We start from the raw sequence: 13,141 nt of genomic DNA, 5'->3' as shown, positions 1-13,141 counted from the left end.
AGCTGAGAGTTGATACTTGCTCAAGTGGTTACTTCAGGTACATGGGTTTCCTATTTCTTAGTCCAATAGATATGAATTTTATCATATTTTAAAATCACAAAGTTCTCTGGATTAGGTTTCATGCTAGCCTTCTTTGTTGATGAAATAAAGTAACAAAGTAGAAGTTTTCTACCCAAGTTCCAAAAATATTATGATCCTAAAAATAAATAGATGTGATTTGACTGCTTGTAAGTACGAAATCAGAAAAATAAGTAAACAAAACCACAAAGGACAAGTATCTTGTGAAATCATATGGGTCTTCATCTTTTGAGTCAGATAACTAATGTTGGCCTGACTGAGTAACTAGAGCTCTTTGTCCATTAAATGGAGTTGACAGCCATGGTGACAAAAGATTCTCTGGCCTGCATCCTTGGATGCCTGATGCTAACCACAGAGATGTACAAGTCAGCATATGGGGTGTGCATGTGGGGTGTGTGTGGTGTGCCCAGGTGCGTATGTGTATGTGTATGTGTGGGGGATGTGTGTGTGTGTGTGTGTGTGTGTGTGTGTATAATGTTGGTCTAGCAGATGTTGTGACCACCTGTGATGTATGTCTATCAGCAAAGGAAAGGTAGGAACAGATTCAAAAGCAACAGCAAAAAAAAAGACACTCACTGAACAGTAGCCACAGAAGTAAATACAATTTTGGACATAGGATATCAGTGTATAGAGAAATGAACACCTCCTAAAAATAGACTCATATGTAACTCTTTCTTATGGGCTGAATTGTGTCATATGCTGGAACCCTAATCCCCAGTCCTCAGAATGTAACTGTATTTAGAGATAGAACTTTTATTTTTATTCTCCCCCCCAACCTCCCACCAGATAGAGCTTTTAAAGAGGTAATTAAGGTAAAATGAAGCCATTTGGGTGGGTCCTATATTGGTCCAACGTGACCAATACCCCTATAAGGAGAAAAGATCAGGACACAGTCACACACAGAGGGGTGAGCATGTGAAGACACAGCAAGAAGGCAGGTAGCTCCAAGCCAAGAAGAGAGGTCTTGAAAGAAACCAACTCTGCCACCATCTGGATTTCAGAATTCTAGTCTCCAGAACTGTAAGGAAATAAATTCCTGTTATTTAAGCCACCCAGTCTGTAGTCCTTTTTATAGCAACCCTAGCAAATAAATCCACTCTTCTGACTTCCTTCCAGATGCCCCATGGCTGCTTCTTCTGAATATGGTAAAGATCCTTCTGGTCTTACCACCAATTACCGGCAGTGGTCTGGGTGGCTTCTAGAGCAAGGAGGTGGTACCAGGAGCAGGGGGAGGGGATGTCTTTTCCTTCTGTGTCTTCCATAACCCATAGTTATTCTGGATGTATAGAAAACAGAGACAAGTTGTTGGTACAGAAATATCTTCTCTTCATTAGGCTTTGCTAAAATGCTCTACTAACACAAGTGAGTCAGAGTGTTCTTAGAAGTTCAGGATTTTAACATCGGAGAGACACTGATAACACATTTGTCTCAAAACAAGAATGTGTTGTCTCTGCCATTGAAAACGAGTCCCGACTTCTATGGAATATATTAGGCAACACAATTATTTCTCTTTGAGTAACATAAAAGAGCCCTCTTGAAAGAATTATGAATCATTTACAAATAGAAGCAAGTCAAATGAAAAATAACAAATGTTTTTATTCACCTTCCATGTGATTTCATTACTGTGCTTCATTTTTCTCTCCTAGGGAAGATGTGACTTACACATGTAGGGTACTAGGTAAACAACAATAACCTCCTTAATAACCAAATATACCTACGTAAATTCTGTAAGGCTGGATTGTTTGAGAGATTTAATAGCATTTTTTAGAAATTATGTGCATAACAAATGAAAAGCTAATAAACTACACTAACAAAGGATGTAAATTTGCTTTTTGTTCCCAGTTGTAAACAATGACAAAAGTTCAGATCCAAACATCCATCCTATCTAATAATATTCTGCAGCAGGCAGTATTGGTTGGCTAACTGAACTAATATTCAAGCCCCATTCTCCTTTGCCTGTCTTCACTGTAGTCTATAAACATTAAATATTTATCCTTGCAACTCAGGGGAGCCAAGAGCTGTACAATGATGTGAAAACAAATGTCTTTGGTGTAAGGGATGAAGTGTCTTCTAGAAAAGTGTTTGAACTCCTGACAAAAGAAATTGATGGGATTAAAACCATTTATTATTTTTTTTCTTTCTCTCTCCAATATGCATGTGATGCTTGGAACCATGCAGCCTGCTTGTGATTAAGAGGCAATGTGAATAAATTTTATGGCTAACATATTAAGGATAGTCTAATAGAAAGGGAAAAAAAAGAATGAGTCTTGATAGCATTGTTGAGAAGCTAAATCTAACACTAACAACTATTTGCTTTTAGACTTACCTTTATATGAGTAAAATAAACCCTAATCAGTTCAAAGCACTGCCAGTCGGTTATTCTGCTACTTTTTTTTTTTTTTAAGATTTTATTTATTTGAGAGAGAGAGAGTGGTGAGAGAGAGAGAGAGCACAAGCAGGGGCAGAGGGAGAGGGAGAAGCAGACTCCCCACTGAACAGGGAGCCTGATGTAGGGCTCAATCCCAGGACCCCAGGATCATGACCTGAGCTGAAGGCAAATGCTTAACTGTCTGAGCCACCCAGGCGCCCTTATTCTGCTACTTTCAACTGAAATCATTCCCAGTTGATTACTGTCCTCAATTGCTCACTGTCTCTGTTGCCTGTAAATGGACTGTGCACTTTTACCTGTTGTCATGTAACTGGCAATGCCTCCTCATTGTGGAAGGCAATACCATCCTCTTCCCACTGCTGTTGGACTAGTCCATAACATGCACTTTGGTCAAGAGGCATTAAGGCTTTCCCCCAATCCTTTTGTTCTTTTCCCTCTACCCTGAGAATGGTATGTCCACCATGAGAATACCATGAGCATGTCTTCTCCTTTAGCATGTATCACGAAATGAGAAGTTACACGGAGAGCAGGCACAGCAGTTAATTCATGGTAATTCATGTGAAACGTGAGTGAGATTTGGGGGTTACTTGTTACTGCAGCTCATTATGAAGTGGACAAATACAAAACCAATCCCAGAAATGGATGCAGCCACGTAATATGCTTTGGCCAATGAAATATGACCTAAAGCGATGTAAGTAAGTCATCAGGCAGATCTTAGGCAATTTCCACTACCTTCTTGCTATTTTTATCTTTGCCATGAGAATGGATTGTCTGGATCCCAGAATCAGAAGGAATTAGAATAAAGACATGACAGGCAACCTGAAGCTGCTGACAGAGAGTGTGGATGAGAAATAAATGTTACCACAATCAATGGGATTATTTTGGTTTAGGTTATCACAGCAAAGCCAGGCGATATAGGTGTCCCTTAATTTTCTTTCTCCTTTTCATTAGTCTTTCTTAAACCTCAACCCTTATGTGCTAGTCCCAGGGAAGGAAGCAGAGACCCTAAGAGGACATAGGCCTGGGCTGACCTCTCCTGTACCACTTAGAGGCTACATGTTGACTTATCTGTAAAATGAATTTAGCAGTAAGATAACATTTCTCAAAGTATGTTCTGTGTAACCAAATTTCTATAGAAAATTATTAAATATCACATGAAAAAAAGATAACCCAGGATCAACTAAGTTTGGGAGATGTTGAATGAAACAAAATTAAGAAAGCTTATTAACTTCAAGATTTCTCAGAGCTTTCAATGCGTTAATTAATGTATGTTGCAAATCTTGAAGACAAGAATTTGGTTTGTAGGTTTCCTCGATTTTCTTTCATCTCAAGGCCGTTTTTACTTTTGGAACATCTCTTAGAACTGAGGCTTCATACAAGAGAATTCGGGACACGAGGAGATAATAGATAAGAAAGAACAGTTTGTACAACTTTGGCCTTGACTGCAGCAATACTCATGAGCTGCCACTGTCAGGAGATCTTTTTATACCAAAAGTGTCATGGGCCTGCCCACAACCAAGCTCCAAGCTCCAAGCAACAAGCAGCTCTTCCCACGAAAGTGGCTTTAAAAAGTCCTCAAAGCTCGCAAAGAAAGCTGGTCATACAGAGAATCCAGTGTGCCAAATAACAGGGAGTTCACATAGAAGCAAGAGACAGCACTAGAACTTTGGAGAGATTTCCATACACTAGTCGGACAGCTAGCATTGTGCAGAGCCTGTTGGAGGGAAATGTGTCTTTTGTAGACATTTAACTGTACAAACTCAGTACTTAAAACTGTACTTCAAGCAAGTTTATAATCGAAGACCAAGAGTTCTCAGGAGTCAGTAGGGCCCTGAAGCCAGAACAGGCCATCCCACTAGATGAGTACATGATAAGGTGAGGCATAGAAGAGGAACCCAGGAACTGGAAGATGAAGAGGAGGGGTGTAGAAAGAGAAAGAAGAGGAGACCCAAAGCAAATTATAAGACTTGCTCAACAAGTCTAGAAACCCTTGGGAAAGAAGAGCTGGCAACTGACATAAGACCACATTTAATACTCTTTGTAGTAAATGTGTAGACTTCCTCACCAATGTGGATTTAGTCCTGAAGAGATGAGAGGAAAGAGGTGTCCAGTTTGTACTCTTGAATCTAGGAGATCCTAGCCTTGGGCAAACAGCGGAGAGTGTTCACCTGTGGAGGCCCGTGACAAGATGCTGACAATGCATCAGAATGATTTGCTCAAAAAACCAAGGTCCTGGTGGAACTTAAGGTGAGGAGAGACATGAGGGAGAATATGCTTGGGTCACTAGCAAAGCATAGCAGAATCAGGATGAAATCAGATATGCCAAGGGGCTCACAGGAATAGTGCAATATGAAGACTGCCTGAGGGAAGAGAGTGCTGGACCTTCCAATTTCATACCTTTGGAGTGTGCCGTGGGGGCAGGTTGGCCAGTTTGTTGACATAAGATGTTTGGGTAGCATATTTGTGGGGAACAGTGCCCTCCTTCTCCTGTACTTTCCCAGCAAATCTTCATTCATTGGCCACGTCTGTAGTGGAGAAAAAACCCTTTTTCTTCTACCCATCTTTGGTTCTCCATCTGGGACTGTACAAATTAGAGTCACAAAATGCAAATTAACAAGAGAACAACAAACAGAAGTTTATGAACGTGCATCATGCATACACATGGGATCATCCAGTGATGGATGACGCAAGGGGTAGTCAAAACATGAGCTTATATAACACATTAACAAAATAACAATATTGTCATGAAGAAAAAAGGAAAAGTTATAAAACAAAAGCAAAGGACTCTAAGCCTCTAGGGCTGGCAAATTATGGGAAGGCCAATATATGTGAAAAGACAGATAAGGGCCAGTTGAAGCAAAAAATGTTATGTAGATTCCTCTGGTACGATCTCTGGGATGATAAGGGGCCAGAGTTGTCTCTAGTGATCAACTTCTGTTCTTCATGGTATAGAAGGGAGGGGAGACACCTTTGCAAATGTATGCCCCAGTATTAGACAAATAGGACGAGGGTGGAGAGCTTTTCTTTATCCACTTATTCTCAATGGCTTTCAGGTCAAAATAACCCTATGTCAAAGTGGCACACGTTGGAGTGGCATATTCTGCTACCCTTCATGTCTGAAGAGAGTGAAGAGGTCTGTCAAGGCATGAGCAGCCTCCTGTGGGTGTAAGGCAAAATAGTTCCCCCACCACCCAACATGTCACCTCACACAGTGAACCCTCTGAGGATTTTCATACTGACCTACATTTTAATAATGAAAGGACTTGAGATGACTTCCCACCTGCCCTCTCCATGAGTGAAAGCCTCAAACCCAGTCATGGCAAGACTTTCTTTTTCTCCCTGTTCCCTACTTTCTGCCCACATCCTCTCCCAGTTCCTTCCCAGAGGATGGACACTTTGTTAAACCAGAGCAAAGTAGCCACATCCTTGTTAGCATGAAAATACAGGGAGATCGTGCTACAGGAGAGGAGCTACAGTGGCCAGAGGAAAGTCGCTTTGTTCTTAGCCACTCTACTCTGAAGACTCTGAAGGACCAGAGTCTCTGCAGTGATCGCAATAGATGCTGCCCCCACTCCTCACTTGGGGGAGGATGACAGAGACAGAAATGACCTGGAGGTAATGGTGAGAAAAGAGCAGGAGAGTTGGGGACAGGGACTTCAGGATGTCTATCCAAAAACCCATCACTGAATACAAAGACCGGTTGAGAGTCAGTTGTCTCTCTATTGTCACAGCACAGAAACCATTCTGAACAATGTCAGTGATAAAATACTTCTCTACAAAACATAATTTTTTGGTCTAGATTCTAAGTCATTGTTACACTTTTTACTGAGTTTTTATTGTGGTAAAATACATATAACATAAAATTTACCATCTGAACCTTTTTTTTTAAGTGTATAGTTCAGTGGGCTATTAAGTACATTAACTGTCACCCCCATCCATCTCTAGAAGTCTCTTCAGTTACAAAATTGAAACTTTGCATCCATGAAACACTAACTCCCCACCACCCCTTCCCTGCAACCCATGGCAACCCCAATTCTACTTTCTGTTTCTATGAGTTTGATGCCTCTAGATACCTCATATAAGTGGAATCATAAATATTTGTCCTTTTATGACTGGCTTATTTCAACTAGCAGAATGTCCTCCAGGTTCATCCACATGATAGTATGTGTCAGAATTCCCCCCACCTTTTTTAAGGCTAACTACTATTTCATTGTATGTGTATCCTGCAGTTTGCTTATTCATTTATCTGTGGATGAGACACTCAGGTTGCTTCCATTTTTTACTATTGTGAATAATGCTGCTATAAACATTGGTGTACAATTGTCTCTTCAAGACCCAGATTTTTAATTCTTTGGAGTATATACCCAGGAGTGGGATTGCTAGGTAATATGGTAATTATATTTTTAATTTTTAGAGGAAGGACCATATTATTTTCCATAGCAGCCACACACTTTTTTATTCCTACCAGGAATGCAGAAGAGTTCTTCTAATTTCTCCACATCCTCATCAACACTACTATTTTCTGGTTGGTTTGTTTGTTTGTTTGTTTGTTTTTATAGTAGACGTACTAATGGGTATGGGGCGATATCTCCTTGTGGTTTTGATTTGCATTTCCATAGTGATTAGTGATATTGAGCATCTTTTCATGTATTTATTGGCCATTTGTGTACCTTTTGTGGAAAAACATATATATCTTTACCCATTTTTTTAATTGGGTTTTGGTGTTGAGCTGTTGAATTTTAATAAAAAAAGTATGTATGGGGGCACCTGGGTGGCTCAGTCAGTTAAGTGTCTGCCTTTGGCTTGGGCCATGACCTCAGGGTCCTGGGATCGAGCCCTACGTTGGGCTCCCTGCTCAGTGGAGAGCCTGTTCCTCCCTCTCCCACTCCTCCTATGCTCTCTCTCTCTCTCTCAAATAAATAAAAATAAAATCTTAAAAAAAATGTATGTGTCATGAGCATACTATGAAGGTGCCCATGTGAGTTGTGTCTTTACACAATATCACCTTTATTTAGTCATAAACCAGGATTACCATAATTGTAAAGCAGGTTCAGGATTACAAACTCAAAGACATTCACTACATGTTCACCAGGCTTCATACGTGTCACACAAAGCAAAGCACAATATGAAGTCACACAACAATATGCAACAAGGAGGAGGAAGTTAATGAGCCAAATGTGAAGTCAGTTGGTGAGCACACTATTGAGATGAGGTCTTGGTCCTGTGAGGGTCAGTTCTGGGCACGTTGCTGTTTATGTTCGAGCATTTCCTCTATTATGTTCAGAGATCAACTGGGCAGAGCCCTCGGTGGCACTTGTCTTCTTGATAGGCAAAGATATGAAAGGGTCAGCATCAGAAGAGTCTGAGAGTTTGCTGCAAAAAAACTTTAAAGGAGTTTACCCAGTCTTGGATCTTTGCAGATCTCCTCTGGTTCTGCTGGTTATTATCAGTTCTAGGTATCTTCAGCCTGTGCTAGTTTTTGGCAGTATCTGGTCTTAGCAGCAACATCCTTGGCTGCTCATGTCATTGCTTGATATGAGTAACTGCTTGACATGAGTGACTCCATCTTGCTGTCTATAGTATGTTTCAAGTTGTCATGCTTTTATTACTTATCCTTTAATAAACATTTGCATTCTACAAGTTAACTCAGAAAACTCCTAGCTATATAGTCAGCCCCCAACACAGGCAGACTCAACTATACACATTCATTTGAAGAATGCATCCTTTCTTTTTTTTTAAGATTTTATTTATTTATTTGAGAGAGGAGTAGAGGGAGGAGAAGGTGAAGCAGACTCCCTTCTGAATGTGGAGCCTGATACTATGCAGGGCTTGATCCCAGGATGACCTGAGCCAAAGGCAGACACTTAACAGACTGAGCCACCCAGGTGCCCCTGAAGAATATATTCTCAACAGGAGGGTTCCAGATGACTTCAAGTGCATTTAACTTCTCTAACCCTTAGAAATAATATGTTCCTGCATTTAAATAACATAATCTAAACATTGATAGCACAGTGATTATGAAAGCAAAGAAACAGACCTTGAGTTAGTTCAATTCTGTCATCTTAAGTGACCAGTGGAGTTTTTATGTTTTTAAAATTGAAAATGAAAGGTGTAACATTTTTATTTGGTGAGTGCAAATTTTAATTTATGCATGAAAAATTTTGCTGGATTTGAATAATATGTTTAAATCTGAAATTTGATTAAATGTTTAATTACTAAAGAATGAATCAAGAAAATAAAGTGTGATTCTTGTGATGGCTCCCTAAATTGGACCTTTTGCAGACCTTTTGGTTTTATTATATTTTTATTGTTTTATTGACATGACTAGGAGAGGCAATAAGATAAAATGTTCATTGTCTATATTTCTTTTCTGGCCCTTATTATTATTTGTGTCATTTCAAGATAGTTACTGAAAGCAATTTTATCATAGAGAGAAGAGCAGTGTTAAAATTGGCCCACACACTAAGTGTGCTGCTAGCTTCCATACGCATCACCTGGTCCTATATTGCATCGCGCGGCAGTAGGTGATGGTAACAATGCTTGTGCAGAGCTGTCCTCGTCACAGAAAAGAGGAGGATAGCGGGGTCTCCGATGTTCAAAAATCTCCCACTCCATAGCCTTGGCATGATAAAAATCATTATTTTAGCAGAATGATGTCTTAAATTAGTTTAAATATAACAAGGGAACAAAGCAAAAGAAAGAGGACCGGAAACAGCTGAGACATAAATGTCCTCTGTCACAATGGTGCCTTCCCCAAATGGCTCACACTGAATTTCCTTCATGAGTGAGGTCTTCTCACTTGAACTAAGCATAAAACTGTACAAAGTATGCTCACTTCTGAGGTACTTAGTCTGGAAAGATCAGTAGAACCTGGCATGAACAATGTCTCTCCAACTATCAGATATGAAAAGAAGGAGACGCCAAGACAGCTGCCGACTGTTTGGAAAATGGCATGAATCTGGCCAGACCTTTCCTGGTGGAGGCTGTGTGACAGTTGTTAAATGTCAAGCTCAGGCTGCCAGAGTCAACTTTCCTCATCCTTTTGCTTGGCTTTAGGGAGTGAAAAATCAGTGTGTTTCCTAAATCCAGAGCTGCTGTAGGCCCCTGTCCAAAATGGTCGCTACCCTCTCTGTTCCACAGAAAGCTTTACTGCCAAGGGTCTTAAGCTCCCTTTCCTTTTCAAACAAAATATCCTTCTGCATTCAGCTTCTCGCAGCACTCCGCTAAGGGGACGTAGGTAAAATTTTTGTGTTATTTAGGAAAAAGACTGGATACTTTCTGATATATGATTTTCTGAAACCAAATCCATTTCTTAATTTTATACTGGAGGGTGACATGCAACAGGGGAGTGCACACATTTTGAGTGAATAGCCTGATGAATATTCACAAAGCAAATCCACTCTCGTAACCAACACCATGTGAAGAAAGAGAACATTCTAGTCATTCCCCCTTATCCGTGGTTTTGCCTTCCATGGTTTCAGTTACCCAGGGTCAGCCGAGGTCTGGAAGCAGACAATCCTCCTGACATATGGTCAGAAGGTCAGTAGCCTAATGTTATGTCACAGTGCCTACATCATTCACCTCACTTCATCACATCACGTGGGCTTTTTATCATTTCATATGATCATAAGAAGCAGGGTGAGTACAGTATGATGAGATATTTTGAGAGAGAGAGACAGAGACCATATTCACACAACTTTTATTACAGTATATTGTTATAATTGTACTATTTTATTATTTATTATTATTGTTAATCTCTTACTGTCCCTAATTTATAAATTAAACTTAACATAGATGTGTATGTATAGGAAAAAACATAGTATTATATAGGGTTTGGTACTATCCGTGGTTTCAGACTTCGCTGGGGGTCTAGAAATGTGTCCCCTGAAGGTGAGGAAGGCAAATGCGCTAGCATCCTGCTGATGCTGACCCTGCCTCTCTTCTATCATCAATGATCAATCTTGCCTACATTGAACTTTATGGTCATTCCTCATATGTACTCTTATGCATCTGGTTCCTTAAACATAACATTCTGTAGGTAAAAATCATTTTGCTGTACGTGCTCATTTATTCTCCTTGCTGTCTATCATTCCATTGTGCGAATATAGCACAATTAATTTATCCATTCTGCTGATGGGCATTTGGGATGTTTCGGTCTGAGGTTATCATAAATGTACTGCTCTGGACGTTCTTACACATGTTTTTTTGGTTCACAAATACACATATTTATCTGAACTGTAGGTTTCTATCTAAAAGTGAAATTGCTAGACCAAAGGATATGCTATGTTCACCTTTTGTAGATTCTACCATACAGTTTCCCAACCTGGTTGTGTCTATTTGTACTCTCATCAGTGGTGTAGTCATATGCTTGGGGCCCAGTGGCGTTGAAGGATAGCTTGCATTTCCCCAATGACTAATAAAGTTAGTTCTATTCATATGCTTTTTGGTATTTTGGAAATCCTTTCTTGTTAAATACTTGTTTGAGTCTTTTACCCACTTTTCTGTTGGGTTCTCTGCCTTTTTCTTAATTGGTTTTTATAAGAAGAAACAAAGGATATGAATGAATTTGTCAGGCACATGGATTACAAATATCTTCTCATATTCCATGGCTTTTCTTTTCACACTCTTAGTTGTAGTTTTAACAAACAGAAGTTTTTAAATTCAGTGGAAACCAACTTAACAGTTTTTCTTTAGAGTCGGCCTTTTCTGTATACAGTGTATTAAATCTTTGCCTTCTCTAAGAATCTAACCTCCTATTGATTCCCTATCCAAAATTAGGTAATATGGTCTAGTATCTCATTTGGAAGCTGTTGCTCCCTATTGTGATCTCAAAAATATAGTGGCAATAACACCATGGACAATGCCACTCCCTTCCATGAATTTGACTACCTTGCTTTGTAAAGTACATAAAAACCTCTCAGCACTAGACTGACATAGTGATACACAATTGCCCATACCAGAAGCCAATCAAATTTTTGTTGCATCTGTGCCACACAGCAAATGGGATTTAGAATCAGAAAAATTTGTACCAACCTGCATTTCCATCATTTGCTTTTTATTAGTCATTGAGGGGACCACAGTACTTAAACTTTCTGGGCATCAGTTTCTGCATCTGTAAAAGGTGGGTGGTAATGATTATTTTAGAGTCTAGGGGAGGCTTAAATGAGGTCATTTGTTTGAAGATAATTTGCATGATCTAAAAACATACCTACATACAATAAAAATTGCCCATGTTTTAACTGCAATGACGAGGAGCACAAATTAATTAGATTATTAATAGCAACTGATACTTACAGAACTAACAATGGGGGAGGCACTGTTTTAAACATTTTACATGTCTTAACTCATTTACTTCCCTCACAACCCACAGGGTCGGTTCTGTTAATAAACTCATTTGCAGATGAGGCAACAGAGCAGACAGACTCAGTGACTCATCAAAGGTCAAGCAGCGAGAGAGACCAACAGAATGTTAACCAAACAAATGGCTGCAAAGTTTACACACTCAAGGGAATTATGTGATGCCATAGCCTTGGACTTGATTCATAGAGGGGCCTCCCACCCAGATGGTGAATACAACTGAAGAAATGGGGAACTTCTGTCAAAAGCCACTGTTAGACCACTTGAGTGAAGGATGGGGCTTCTCTTAAACATCATAGAGGCATGTTTTAGAAGAAGGAAGGGAATTAATATATGTTGGATGGTTGCACAAAGATACTGTTAGGTACTTTAGAAACACCTGACACAGACATTGTTATTTCTATTTTACAGATAAGAAACTAAGACTTACATAGATTCAATGATTTGCTCAGATTCACAGATCTAGGGAGAGCATCAAAATTCAAACTCATGTATAAGCAGCTCTTTCCCCTAAACCACATTTCTTAAGACATTTAAGAACTCACAGTTAAGGGTGTTGTAAGACTTATTTGTACCTTACAAGTCAGAAAAATAAATTAATAAGCTGCTGTTACCACCACAATCAAATATTATGCAACATTAATAGCGCTTAATGTATCTCTAACTACTAGAAATTTTTCCTTGAATATAGAATTGGAAACGGTTGGAAAGGGCAAGCAAAGGTATGGGATCCCCCTCATGAAGCAATGGCAATGATTAAACTGTGCAAGGATCATAACAATAAGGAAAGTTTTCTATACTAACGAGTGACCATTCACTCAGGATTTCAACCAAATCAGTGAAAAACAACAGTTGCCTCTGATCATTCAATCTGCTTCCGTCTGGGCTGCCTGGGAGGGATCTTAAATTAGATATGAGACAAGTTAACATTCCTCATGAATGGTCCCTCTGTGGTAACAACCATCTGAGCAGATACTTAATAATAAGAGAAGTTCTGGAAAAATTACAAGTGGCAACAATTGCATTGAAAAAAGTAACAGTGAAGAAAAGTCACTAATCTATAAACATTTTCTCCAGAATTATAAAAACTCTCAGGAAAATCAGCAACATGGGCAATGAATTGTCCTTTGATTTTCATAGGATGTAATAATAGGAAAAGCAAATTCATTTTCTAGACTTTATATGCACCCACACATATGAGAATTCAAAAGCGTATATCTAAAAACAGCCAAGAATACGCTTGTACGGCCACAGATTAGTAGGGGTCTGGTATTTTCTCCCCTTTAACAGGGAAAGAATACTTACATGTGAAATTTT

Source organism: Eumetopias jubatus, unplaced genomic scaffold (assembly GCF_037043125.1).
Source record: "Eumetopias jubatus isolate StellerSeaLion01/CBP00866 unplaced genomic scaffold, mEumJub1_p1.0 scaffold_4, whole genome shotgun sequence".
NCBI classification, from domain to species: Eukaryota; Metazoa; Chordata; class Mammalia; order Carnivora; family Otariidae; genus Eumetopias; species Eumetopias jubatus.
Note: the sequence above shows the minus strand (reverse complement) of the source record.